Consider the following 12084-nt stretch of genomic DNA (forward strand, 5'->3'; position numbering starts at 1 on the left):
GAGCAAAACTCCCTCCCCACCTGAACCAGAGGCTAAAAAAGATACCAAAAAGGAGTCCAAAAAAAGAAAAGATTCCAAAACCCAGGCAAATCAAGAGCTGAAAAAGTAAGAAGTTATGTGTGTATTGGCTTGTGTTTGTAATATCTTTACCCTTTCCCCAAGCCTTCATCCATGCCATCACTTCCACTTTTGCAAGCTTCGAGTATTCCTAATGTCTCTCTTTCTTTAAGCATTTTCAAAGGTGCAATTTTAAAAAAAATTCTAGCAATGGGCAACAATACCGTGTATTGGGACTAAATTTGAGTCAGGTGTTCAGTGACTTTTAAAACATGTTCATATTGAAAAGACTAATTGAGCAATATGTAAACAGAATTGTGAGTCAGATTGCTTTTTTAGTGGCATCTAGTTAGGGGCCTGGTACCTTACCAAGTCATTCATAATAAGCAACCCATGCTTTATAATTTTGAAATTATGTTTAAGGAGCAAATAAAATGGATTGGCATAAGATAGGCCTATGCATTTATAGTAGTGCCATCATTTTCAGCAAATACCTATTAGTTCTACATTCATCTCATAAAAAGAAATTCATCTCAAATAATGATTTATAATAATGGCATAAGATAAATTCTATTACCAAATTAATGCTTCTTAGTAGAATCGCTTATATACTGAGGTCATCTTTAAGGCACTTTTAACTTCTAAAATTTTGTTTATCCTGTCCTGTTTCCTATGTCCTTTCTTTGCGGGTTTATAAATTGGCAAATTGGTGAACTTTTTCCCTTTTAAACTAGGTTTACTAATTATTTCCAGTTTTATTCTGTGCCCTCCTTCACCTTTTATACCATCACCCAAAATTAACACTGACATTTTAAAGTTTTTTGTTGTGGTTTTAGAACTGATGACTCTGATCCTGGCATTGCCAAGCTACCCAAAATTCTCAAGCGTGTATGCTGTATGCTTCATCATTATAAATTTATTCACTGAATATTTCTAAGTCCTGAAATGTATACAGTTCACTTGTAGACAGGCCAAATGAAAATGCAAACTTTTGCTTTCTAGAGAATGTGGCAGGCTGTCAATCAGTATATGCGGGTCCAATAGGGAAGGTCAAAGAACCCTGATTCCAAGTGGCCATCCATCTCCTTCACTGCAATATGTAAGGATAGAGGTGAAATGCAATTTCTGTTTGTGTTTCACTGTAAAAGTTAGATCACAAGGCAACAGTAACTTGCAAGTAGGAAGAAAGTGCATGCAGAATGTTGTAGGTGCCTGAAGGTAAGGTCTGACAGAATGACAAGGCTTCGGAGAGGAAGCCTTCCTGGCTGCTGTCCAAGGTGCTGCTTTTGGAAGGCTCAACATCCGAGTTGAGCAGAAAACAAATGGCCACTGTTGAAAGGCACACTTGCTTGAACCTGATCTATTTCTTAGGCCACGAAAAACTAACCAAAGGGATCTTGACTGGTCCCATTGAGGCTTATGTGTGTGTTTCAGAATCTTTGTTTGCATTGCATTTTTTTAATAAAGATGACATAATATTAAGTAGCAATTGTGTAACATTCTACAGTTTACAAAGTGCTTTTTTGTTTTTGTTTTTTTGAGATGAAGTCTCGCTCTTCTGTCCCATGCTGGAGTGCAATGGCATGATCTCAGCTCACTGCAACCTCCACCTCATGAGCTCAAGCGATTCTCCTGCCTCAGCCTCATGAGTAGCTGGGATTACAGGCGACTGCCACCACGCCCCTCTAATTTTTTTGTATTTTTAGTAGAGACGGGATTTCACCATGTTGGCCAGGCTGGTCTCGAACTCCTGACCTCAGGTGATCCGCCCGACTCGGCCTCCTAAAGTGCTGGGATTACAGGCATGAGCCGCCATGCCCAGCCACAAAGTGCTTTCAAACATTTGCTATAAAATATTCAGATTAGCTATTTTTATGTCCATTTTGCAGATGATAAAGTCAAACATCTGTAAATTTAAGTAGCAAACCTAGATGTTCTAAGTCCAAAGCTCTTTCCTTTTGCACTACATCAGGACTGTACTTACATGCTGAAGACCTGAATGTTAGAGCCTATTCTGCATAAATCTAGGAGTATCAGATCCCGTTTCTGTGCCTCAGTTTTCTCATTTCTGTAAAATGAGCAGACTGAATCATAGTATCTGTAATATCCTTTTAACCTCTAAAATTATCTTCTATGGATTACAATAACAAGTGAAATAGTCCATCGTCAGTTTTCATAAATAAAAGTGTTTTCAAAGGTGCAATTTAAATAATCATAAATAAAGTGTAATTAAAATAACGATAATCACTACCGTTTAATAATTACTTGCTATATTCCAGGCACTAAGTGAAGTGCTGTTGATATATGTAATCTCATTTTATCCTTATTACATTCGTATGAGATAAGTATCATTATTACCCTCACCCAATAGATGAGGGCTTGAGGCTCACATAAATTCAGTCACTTGCCTGAAACTCATAACAAATAACTGTCTGAGCCTGATTCAAACATGGATATTCTGACTTTGGTGCTTGCATTTGTAACCACTCTACCTTCCTACCTGTCCAAGATTAGCACTTGTATATGGTGTGAGATGCCAAACCTGGCCATTTGATATTTGTTTCAACATTTCCAGGTGAGTTGCTACAGCAGTCGTTTGAATTAAAGAGAAGCCTGAAGATGGCCAAAACTAATATGGCCTAACTGGAGATTTTAGCTTTGTGGAGAAAACCAGAATTTATCTGGAGTTTTATACCACCTAAGGGGAGAGTCTCCTATGAACACTAATTAATTGCCTTTGGGATTGGGGAAACCACATTCCAAACCTTTCATCAGCATGACCAGCATTTGGATGTGGAGATGTTATCTATTCTTTGTTCCAGATTTAAAAGGAATTCATGACTCATGAAAGCAATGGCCCTGTAACTGCCTTTAACTGAATAGAGCCCATTTCCACTGAGATCTCACAACCAGATTCGGATTAGGTAAAAAGATGTTTTTTACCTCTTATTAACTCAGCATTTCCACAGGCAGAGGCAGAACCTTGCCCTGCTGCAGCTGGAAATCATTAATGACCACTGACATGGCAGTGACCAAGTTTCTCCCATCTGCTCTGGAAGCTTGTGCACCATCTCCATCAAAAACTATGCTCTGTGAATCACACTTGCTGTAGTCAAGAGTAGACACATCAATCAGGAAGATGTTTGCTGTTCATAATTTCAAACACTGGGATGTATGGAACCATCCACATGTTTGGCATTTTTAGAATTACTGGGGGTAATCCCCACTCCCCCACCCCCCACCCCCAGCACACACAGAACATTTGACAATATCTGGAGATATTTTTGATAGCCACAGCTGGAGTGGAGTGGTGCCATTTTTGTCTAGTAAGTAGAGGCTGGGGATATTATGAAACATCCTATAATACACAGGAGAGCCTCCTGAAAACAAAGCCAAAAATGTTAATGGTGCCAAGGTCAAGAAACCCTGTTTTAAACCAAACTCCCTGGTGATGAGCTGCATTTTTCCTTTACATGGATTTGTTGTTTCTTTTACACAAGACTTACCCTATGTCTAAAAGCCTAACAGGTACCACCACTGATTTTCAATTTGTACAGTGGTTCTCACACTTCAGTGTGCACATAAATCATGTGGGGATTTGATAAAATGCAGAGTACTAGGTCGCATCCTCAAATAATTTCATTTGGCAAGTCTTAAATGGAGCTGAGAATCTGCACTTTTACTAAGCACCCCTCTCGACCATGAATCTAAAGCATTTGGTCTTTAGATCATACATATTTAGGATTTTGATTGTCAAACTAGGCTGCCCACTAGACTCACTTGGAGAGGCTAAAAATGCTAATGCCTGGGCTCCACCTGCAGAGATTCTAATTAATCTGGAATGTGGCCCAAACTTCATGAGTTAAAAATCTCAAGTGATTTAAATATGTAGCAAAGTTCAAGACCCACTGATTGAGGGAACATTAGTTTGAACTAACTCTTTAAAACTGAACCCATTTTCTGAAAAGAGAGAAAGGAGAAAAAGGAAAATGTGAGTATGTTCAGCTGGTTGCATTTGGCGATCATAAAATCCACAGATGTAAATTGCTACATCTTCTAATTTTTAAATCAGCTTCTAAAGTTGCAGTACTTAATTCTCACCATAATATTTTTAGTATTCTTTCTAGATGACATTTAGATTAGCATCACTTTGGTCACTATCCCACAGTGGCAAGGCAATCAAACAGCTCTGATGATTGCAAGTTGCGTCAATGTTCCTTGGATCCCTTTATTATTGGGATTGGAAATTTTTCTCATTTACATTATTATTTAACATTTCTTGAATGCCAGTGCTGCTCTTCACATATGGCCTGTGTAGAAAGTACATTGTATCAGCAATTAACAAATCTATAATGCCAACCGCCCCAATCCAAAGTAAGCTGCATAGATTAATGAGTAAAGCAGATGTAAGAGGGTATGAATCTTAAAAATCTCTGAAAGTATGCTCTGAAGATTTCTTTTGGGAGATGTACTTGGAGCCAAGGTGCTGCCCATGTTCAGAGACCACATGATCCCTTGTAGGTTAAGATTTGAGTAACCAAACAATCAAATGGAACTCACTTTTCTCCTGTTACTCTGCCAGGATTCCTAAGTAAGTGATTTCATCCTCCCAGTTGCCCAAGATAGAACCTCAAGAGCCATCCTTGACTTCTCTTTCTCCCCAGTGTGTCACAACAATTCAATTTCTATATCCTGATAACGCCCTTAAGTATCTCTCAAGTCCATCCATTTCTCCCTCTCTTCAATGCCACTACCATAGTTTAGGTCTCTATCTTCTCTCCTCTGGACCACAATGATTGCCCTGTTGACTGTGCCCTTGCCTCCAATGTTGGGTGGCCCTTTCAATCCATGTCGCATAGTGATTCCTTTTATTTCTTTTTGGTGAATGCGTTCCTGGTAGTAAATGAGTAGCACATTTTTTTTCTTTCACTCTAACTCCCTCCTCTCTCTTTCTCATACCCGTGCATACACAGACACAGAGACACACACACATACACACACACACACACACACACATAATGACATTATGTCTGGTGCTTCCTAACCCTTTTTCCCACAAAGATAAAGGGCAAAAACTGTGTAGTGGGGATAGCTCTGTTTTACTAACCTCTGCATGTAGCACTTTATATAGCAGGCAGGCACTGATGCGGTATAAAAAACACCTCCACATTCTTGGTCTCATGTTACACACTGAACACAAGGATTATTGCACTTGTGAACATGAGCATGTCGCTGGCTGGCCTTCCAATTCTGAGCAAGTACAGGCCTTGCACATGGCTGAGTCATGCTCTCTAAATTCTAAGGAGCCAGCTTTACTTAATAGGAAGTACTTGGAAGAGAAAGTGGGAAAAATTTTCAAACAAATTTTAAGTATAAGTAGGCATCCCAGATGTCCAAGGAGAAATTTACTTTGGAACTTGTCTCCTTTTAACCCACGTGACTCTGTTTCTGACTTTCCCCATGAGAACAGCAGATTTTCCCATTGAGACATGAAATCTTGTGAAATATGCTAAATTACCTATTCCATTGGTGCAATCTTTCTGGCCCATAACAAACCATCAGATAATGTGTTTTTCCTTTTAAAATTCCAACAATGTGTCTTTATCCCATAGTCATTGAATTAACTGGTACAAAAACACATTTTCAGATGTTACAGCCCTTTTAGAGTGGATGTGATATCAAAAAGCCACACATACTACTGGTCTGACCACTCAGAATTTTGTATATGGTGTCTTCAGAAGGGAATCTAAAGATTAGTTGTCTATATTTGTCTAAAAATAAAGAAACACATCTTTTATTCCTCAAAGGGAAAAATCTATGCAGTGCCAATTTTTAAAATTGGTCCTCTTGGGGGTAAAATGCATGCTTTCCTGCATTTTATGCAACTTCTCTAATCATCTGATGTGTTCTTGCTTCATTCAGTACCTGGACTGAGCCTGAGCCACTTTGACTAATGTCCTTGTGCCCATAGCATCCATATTCTTTGTGATTGTTCAGTAGAGAGAGACTTCTCAACTACTTTCATCCTTTAATAGAGTTAATGACACCTTCTGATACTGTTAGGTTATAACCACATATTTAGGAGAACTGTAAATAAGTCAAGACAGTCCTCACTGGTATGTTTTTGCCCCTTCCAAGCCTCATTTGGAGATTAACTAATAGCCCCAAGAAGCTACAATGCACACTTGTAATATTGTAGAAACTGCTTATTGTTGCTTCCTATCTTATTCTTTGTGATACAAACACTTTGATATATTTGTTTTAGCAGCGTGTCTGAGCCCCAGGGCATCAGGGCATAATTAGAAAAGGGCATGGGCTGGAAGGAAAGGAGAGGAAGGGGTGAGGCTGGCTTTCATAATGAGGCAGTAACTATGAGATGTGAGAGCCCTAATTATAATTTATAATTAACATAGGATTGTACAAACCATATAGATGAGCAAGCAGGGATATCTCCTTTTGAGAAGATAATGCTTTGGTGCTATCTTGAATTTGTGGTTATTAATCACTTGAAAGAGACAAAGGAAAACTTTCCATGCAAGGATTAAATTCAAAGGTATCATTCTAAAACTAGAAGTAATAGAGACTTAGTTTCTGGGAGAAGTCTTTTTCTTTTTAAGTCAGTGGTTAAAAGAGGATGTTTGGTCTAAATGTCCTATTTAGGGAGCACTGCAAAGAACATCTACTAAGATATTCTGTCCCTCTCTGGCCCTTTAAGCTCTCATGTTTCTGGGCTGGAACAATTTCGTAGCAAGTAGGATTCAGTTATCATGCTTGTTTAAGGACATTTTCATGGATCCATAATGCGGTCTGCAGGCATGCATCCATTTGGAGAGAGAGAATATATCATGTTTACGGTGCCTGCACCAGCATATGTGGACATTTGCATTTGGAGATGAAAGTATATTCCCTCTTCAGCTGGAGTTTTACCCCTTGTTGGTAGTGACTGGAGCCTGAAAGCTGGTTGTATGTGGAGCAGTGGACCAAACACTCTTTCCTCTTCTGTGGAATTCATACATTTCTTTTTACACCTGGATTCTGCCCTTAATCACCAAATAGATGCAATATCGGAACATATAGATCATTGTAAGCTTTGAATTAATTTAGCATCCTGACCCTCTTGAAGAGACATCTTACCTTTCAAAAGAAGGTTTTTGTGGTCCAGCTTTTAACATAATATGGAGAACCATTCTAGCAAGATAATGAACTGCTAAAAATTTGTGTGCTCACCTGGGTGTGTAGTGACAATTTAACGACACTAAAGAGGTAAATTCATTTCACAAAACACATTGAATCTTGAATTCTTTGACTACACTGTTCACACTTAATTTCAAATATTAAAATGTTTCACATTAAAAGCTCAGTACTTAATTATATTAATCCTATAATAGATATTAGTTAATAAGCTCCAGGTCAGAAGCATTTGGGAAAAAGAGAACAATTTGCATAACTAGTCACTCAAAGGATGGGCAGCTGGGTTATGGTAGTTTCAGTTTGACAAAAAAAAGAAAAATGCAACTCTAGATGTATTATTATTTGTGACATGGCTCAAGATGGGAGACTGTGAGGAGAGTGAAGATGACAGAACTGGTGCTAACCACTGTGACAAGAACTTGAAGAGCAGCCGACATGACATCTTTCCTATCATGCTGCTGAAAATGTCAACTTTGTGAAGGACAGTGAGAAAATGGTTTGCCGAAAACTTGAAAGGTGGATTTCAGAGATGCCCGCCGTGTCAGATGCGATATAGTCTGCTGTGGCTGGAGAGACCCATTTCTGGCTCCAGTGATGGCCTGCAGGTGGGAGAGCTTCCAGTCTTCAGCACGGCTCCAAAAATGACTGCACTTGACCTGCATATTGTCTCAAGTTTGCAGGATCATGATATAAAAGAAGTGAGTTGTTAGCCTGTGTGCAGTTAGGTGGAACCAGAGACCAGGGGCTATGTTCACATGTGTATGTGTTCATGTGTGTATGTGTTTCTAAAGCTAAGTTCCAAGACATCATCTATTAAAATTTGGGACGTTGTGAAGGAAGAGATATGTGCTTTATGAACTTACATCAAGTTCAATATAAGTAACAAAAACTAACTGTGGATAATCTAAGCAAAGGAGAGTTTATTAGGATGATGCTGGGGGCCTCAGACAGAGAAGGGAATGCTGGAATCAAGTCAGCTATGGAAGAGTAGAAAGCAGGACTGACGCAGTGGTTCTTACTGTATGTTAGAGTAACATGGGAAACCTTAAAAATTCCAGTGTCAGGCTGGGTCCAGTGGCTCGTGCCTGTAATGCCAGCATTTTGCAAGGCTGAGGTGGGAGGATCACTTGAGCCCAGGAGTTAGAGACCAACCTGGGCAACATAATGAGACCTTGTGTCTGAAGAAAATAAAAACAAAATTAGCCAGATATGGTGGTATGCTCCTGCAGTCCCAGCCTCTCAGGAGGCTGCAGTAGGAGGATCGCTTGAGCTTGAGATGTCAATGCTGCAGTGAACAGAGATTGTGCCACTCCACTCCACCTTGGGCTGAATGAGACCCTGTCTCAATAGATAGATAGACAGACAGACAGATAGATAGATAGATAGATAGATAGATAGATAGACAGACAGACAGACAGACAGACAGATAGAGCTTTGAGGATGCGACCTTTCACAATTCTAAGAAACAGACAAGATCAAAAACTACTGACCTGTGAGGACAGTCTGGTCAAGGCACAGCTGCTGGAACAAGCAAATTCCATCTGTTTATTCTAGCCTTGTATCATTTATTCAAAGTAGATTCCAGAGGAGAGTGTCCTGGTAGCTGAACTGAGGTCATAGTCCAGCTTAGATATGGAGTGGCTGTGAAAGGGAAGGGCTGGCCTCTAGAAAGCCCTTCAGCTTTAATAGTAGGGGAATAGGCACCTCGATTTACCCTCACACAAGAGTGGCCAGAATGTGGCTGAGGCCACTCCTCCAAATCCAGGGGTTAGAAAGTGGCAATGGATGCTAAGAAGCCTGAAAGCAAGAAGACCAGAATATTCACAGTCAGGACACAAGAGGATGAGAGAGTCAAGCTTCTAGATAGGTGTTCTGTGTAGAGACACATCTCAGCCTGGAATTTTCTAGCTCGCAGTTTAAAATCCAGCTTCACCCCTCCTCTTCTTTCACTCTTTGTGTCTCCTTAAGTGATTTAGTATTGAGAAAGGAACAAGATGCAGAGCTAGTTTTAAGACAGTTGTAGAATCACCCCCAAATATTTTCAGAAAGACAAAACAAAAGCATGGCATCTGAAAGATACCAATATAGTTCTACTATTTATTTTGCAACCAGCACTACTTGGAATGGCACCTTGTAAACAATACAAATGCCACTTTTGGAAGGGATTCATAGTTAAATAATACCATGTATCTCTTGCAGAATATCTTGGGTTCCAAATCCACTCCAACCTAAGAGAAATCAGGAATGCTGAATCAAATATATCCTCTCTGCCACTGGAAGAACCACCCACCTAATATTTTTTTTCTCTAGAACAGTGGTTCTTAGAGTGTGGTCCTCGAACCAGCAGCACTAGCAGCACCAGTAAACTTGTTAGAAATGCAAGTTCTCAACCCACACCCCCCAGTTCTACTGAATCAGCAACTTTAGGGGACCCACCAATCCAGGTTGTCACCAGGTGATGCCGAGGCTCATTCAAGTTTGAGAACCGCTGCTTTAGAAAAAGTATGCTGTTGCTTCTGTGGAAAAATAGTGCTCTCCAAAGCATGTAACCTGAATTTTTCAGTTAATAGCTCTATAGAGATCTATCTAAACCTGTATAGTTAACATTGCCAAATTATAGGGGTCGATGAACAAGAAATTGATGTTTGACAGAATTTTCAAAAACAATGAAGTAAAATCAAACAAAAAAGGGATCCTTTTGCTTTTTAACTGACCTGGTTACAACCTATGATCTTTGACAAGTTGTTATTCCTGCATGTCTTTTCCTCACTTTGTAAAGCAGCATCTCCTGTTACCAATACCATTTCAGAGCAATTCTGGCAGTTACAAATTTACATTTTATGTCAAAATCATTCGACATCAAATTGTTTTATCACCTGCTTTTATTAGTGAACTCTGTACTTGTACCTTACAGACTTAGTAAAGTTAGTTTGTTTTATTTAAAATAAAAGTTGTCGCGCTGACATAGGTGATCAAGAAGCAAATTTAAGAGACAACACTAATTTTTAGTTGTTTACTTTTATTGGAATAGTGAGATTAATAGTGTTCAGAAAGTAGTCTGAGGAGAGGTTATCAGGGAAGCAGAAGCTGCTACCTGATACTTTTAATAATTACAAATGGGAATCATCAGAACAAAAGGAAAAAACATAATCCATTGTTAGGTTTGTAATAATATCTTTTACAGTGAGAATTAACTGAGAAGGCCGAGCATACACTAAATGTTCAGTTTTTGTCATCTCAGACACAAAGCAGAAAGCTGCCTTCTAATTGCCTAATTGCCTTAGAAGGCTTGTAGGGTAATGAATGAATGGTTTTATTCACAGAGATATTTATCTCCTAATAATGACCACAAATATCCTGGCTCTTCATGTTAAACAGTCTCCATGCTTTTTGCTGTGATCTGTAAACCCATTCTGAACTGTAAAATTATGTTTAACAGCATTTTTCTCTGGGTTAATTCTCCACTAAAAAACAAAATGCTTTAAATTGCTCCATTTTTCCCCCAGTTGAGTGTGTGCATGCACATGCTGATTATATAAACAAATGTGTGTTCAGTTCATTAACAAGCTGAATTTTGTTTAAAGAAATTTAAAAACCACAGCTTAAGGAAGTTGTAGATTGTAGCATATACACGAAAAGTTACAAACAAAAGCATCAAGTGTTTTGTGAAGGCCAGTAAATTCATCCTGATATCTAACTGTAGATTCATGGACATTTCATGTAAAAAAAAAATTTGTTTTTGTTAAGCATGGTAGCATGCACCCATAATCCCAGCTACTCAAGAGGCTGAGGCAGAAGAATCACTTGAGGCCAGGAGTTCAAGGCCACAGTGAGCTATGATCACACTGCTGCACCCCTCCCCCCCACCCCCCGCCTGGACAACAGAACAAGACCCTGGCTCTTAAAAAATTTTTTAATAAACTTTGTAAATTAACATTTGAGATTTACCAGAGAATTTGAAGACAACCTACCTGTTGTTTATCATTTTGCCTTTCTTTGGAAGAGTATGAAGAAATGGACTGAACAGGATTTTACTGTTTGGGGGTATTTTTTATAAAGTGGGGAAGAGGAAATTTTCTCATATTTCAAATAGGGCATTTTTATTATCAAAAAAGAAGGAAAGCTGACTGATTAACCCGTAACAGGAGGTACATTGCTGTCATTTGCCAAGTCTTTTGTGCAGTCAGACTGGTCTAGTATAAAGGATTTTCCCAACTTATGCTGGATCCTTGAGAAGGCCTATAAATAAGACCATTTGTTTGGTCTCAAGATGACTTGCATTTGCAAACTGAAGAATGTTCCAATAGAAGTTTTATGGTGACACACCAATCTGCAAACTGGCTCAGCCAGTAGTCAAAACAAGTCACTATGAGATCTGGGAAGCTGAAGGCTTTGAATGGGTCAGATTATCCTGCATTTAGTTTGGAACAGATAGATTTGGGCTATAAATATGTATCCTCCCTTTATATTTTCAACTTGAATGGTCCATAACAAATAGAGTATATATGTATGCACCTAAAGATGACACAGAACCAAGAGAATATGATGATCAAACTGAAATCATTTATTTAAGCTGGAGTCCTTTTTATTACAATGAGTAACAGTTTGCTAAAATTGGAAAACATGTGGTTTGTTCTTCAACGAATACATGAGCACTTAAATAAATCTGAACATCGGTAGTTATAGGCAAGAAATTGAGCCATTTAAGATGTTTAACATCAGGAAAGACAAACACTTACAAGTCACCTGATTTTCATAGGAATTTTTGTGCATAATTCAGGGACCCCAAACCCAAGTGCCTACAAGACAGATAGGTAATACAATTTAGCCATGTGG

General features: G+C 38.9%; 1 protein-coding gene across 8 annotated transcripts in view; it reads left to right on the top strand.

Moving 5' to 3' along the window:
- CADPS (calcium dependent secretion activator) overlaps window positions 1-12084 on the top strand; it is a 472988-nt gene that overhangs the window by 339280 nt on the left and 121624 nt on the right. The gene's annotated exons all lie outside the window — the stretch shown is intronic.

This window comes from Pongo pygmaeus, chromosome 2, assembly GCF_028885625.2.
Source record: "Pongo pygmaeus isolate AG05252 chromosome 2, NHGRI_mPonPyg2-v2.0_pri, whole genome shotgun sequence".
NCBI lineage: Eukaryota > Metazoa > Chordata > Mammalia > Primates > Hominidae > Pongo > Pongo pygmaeus.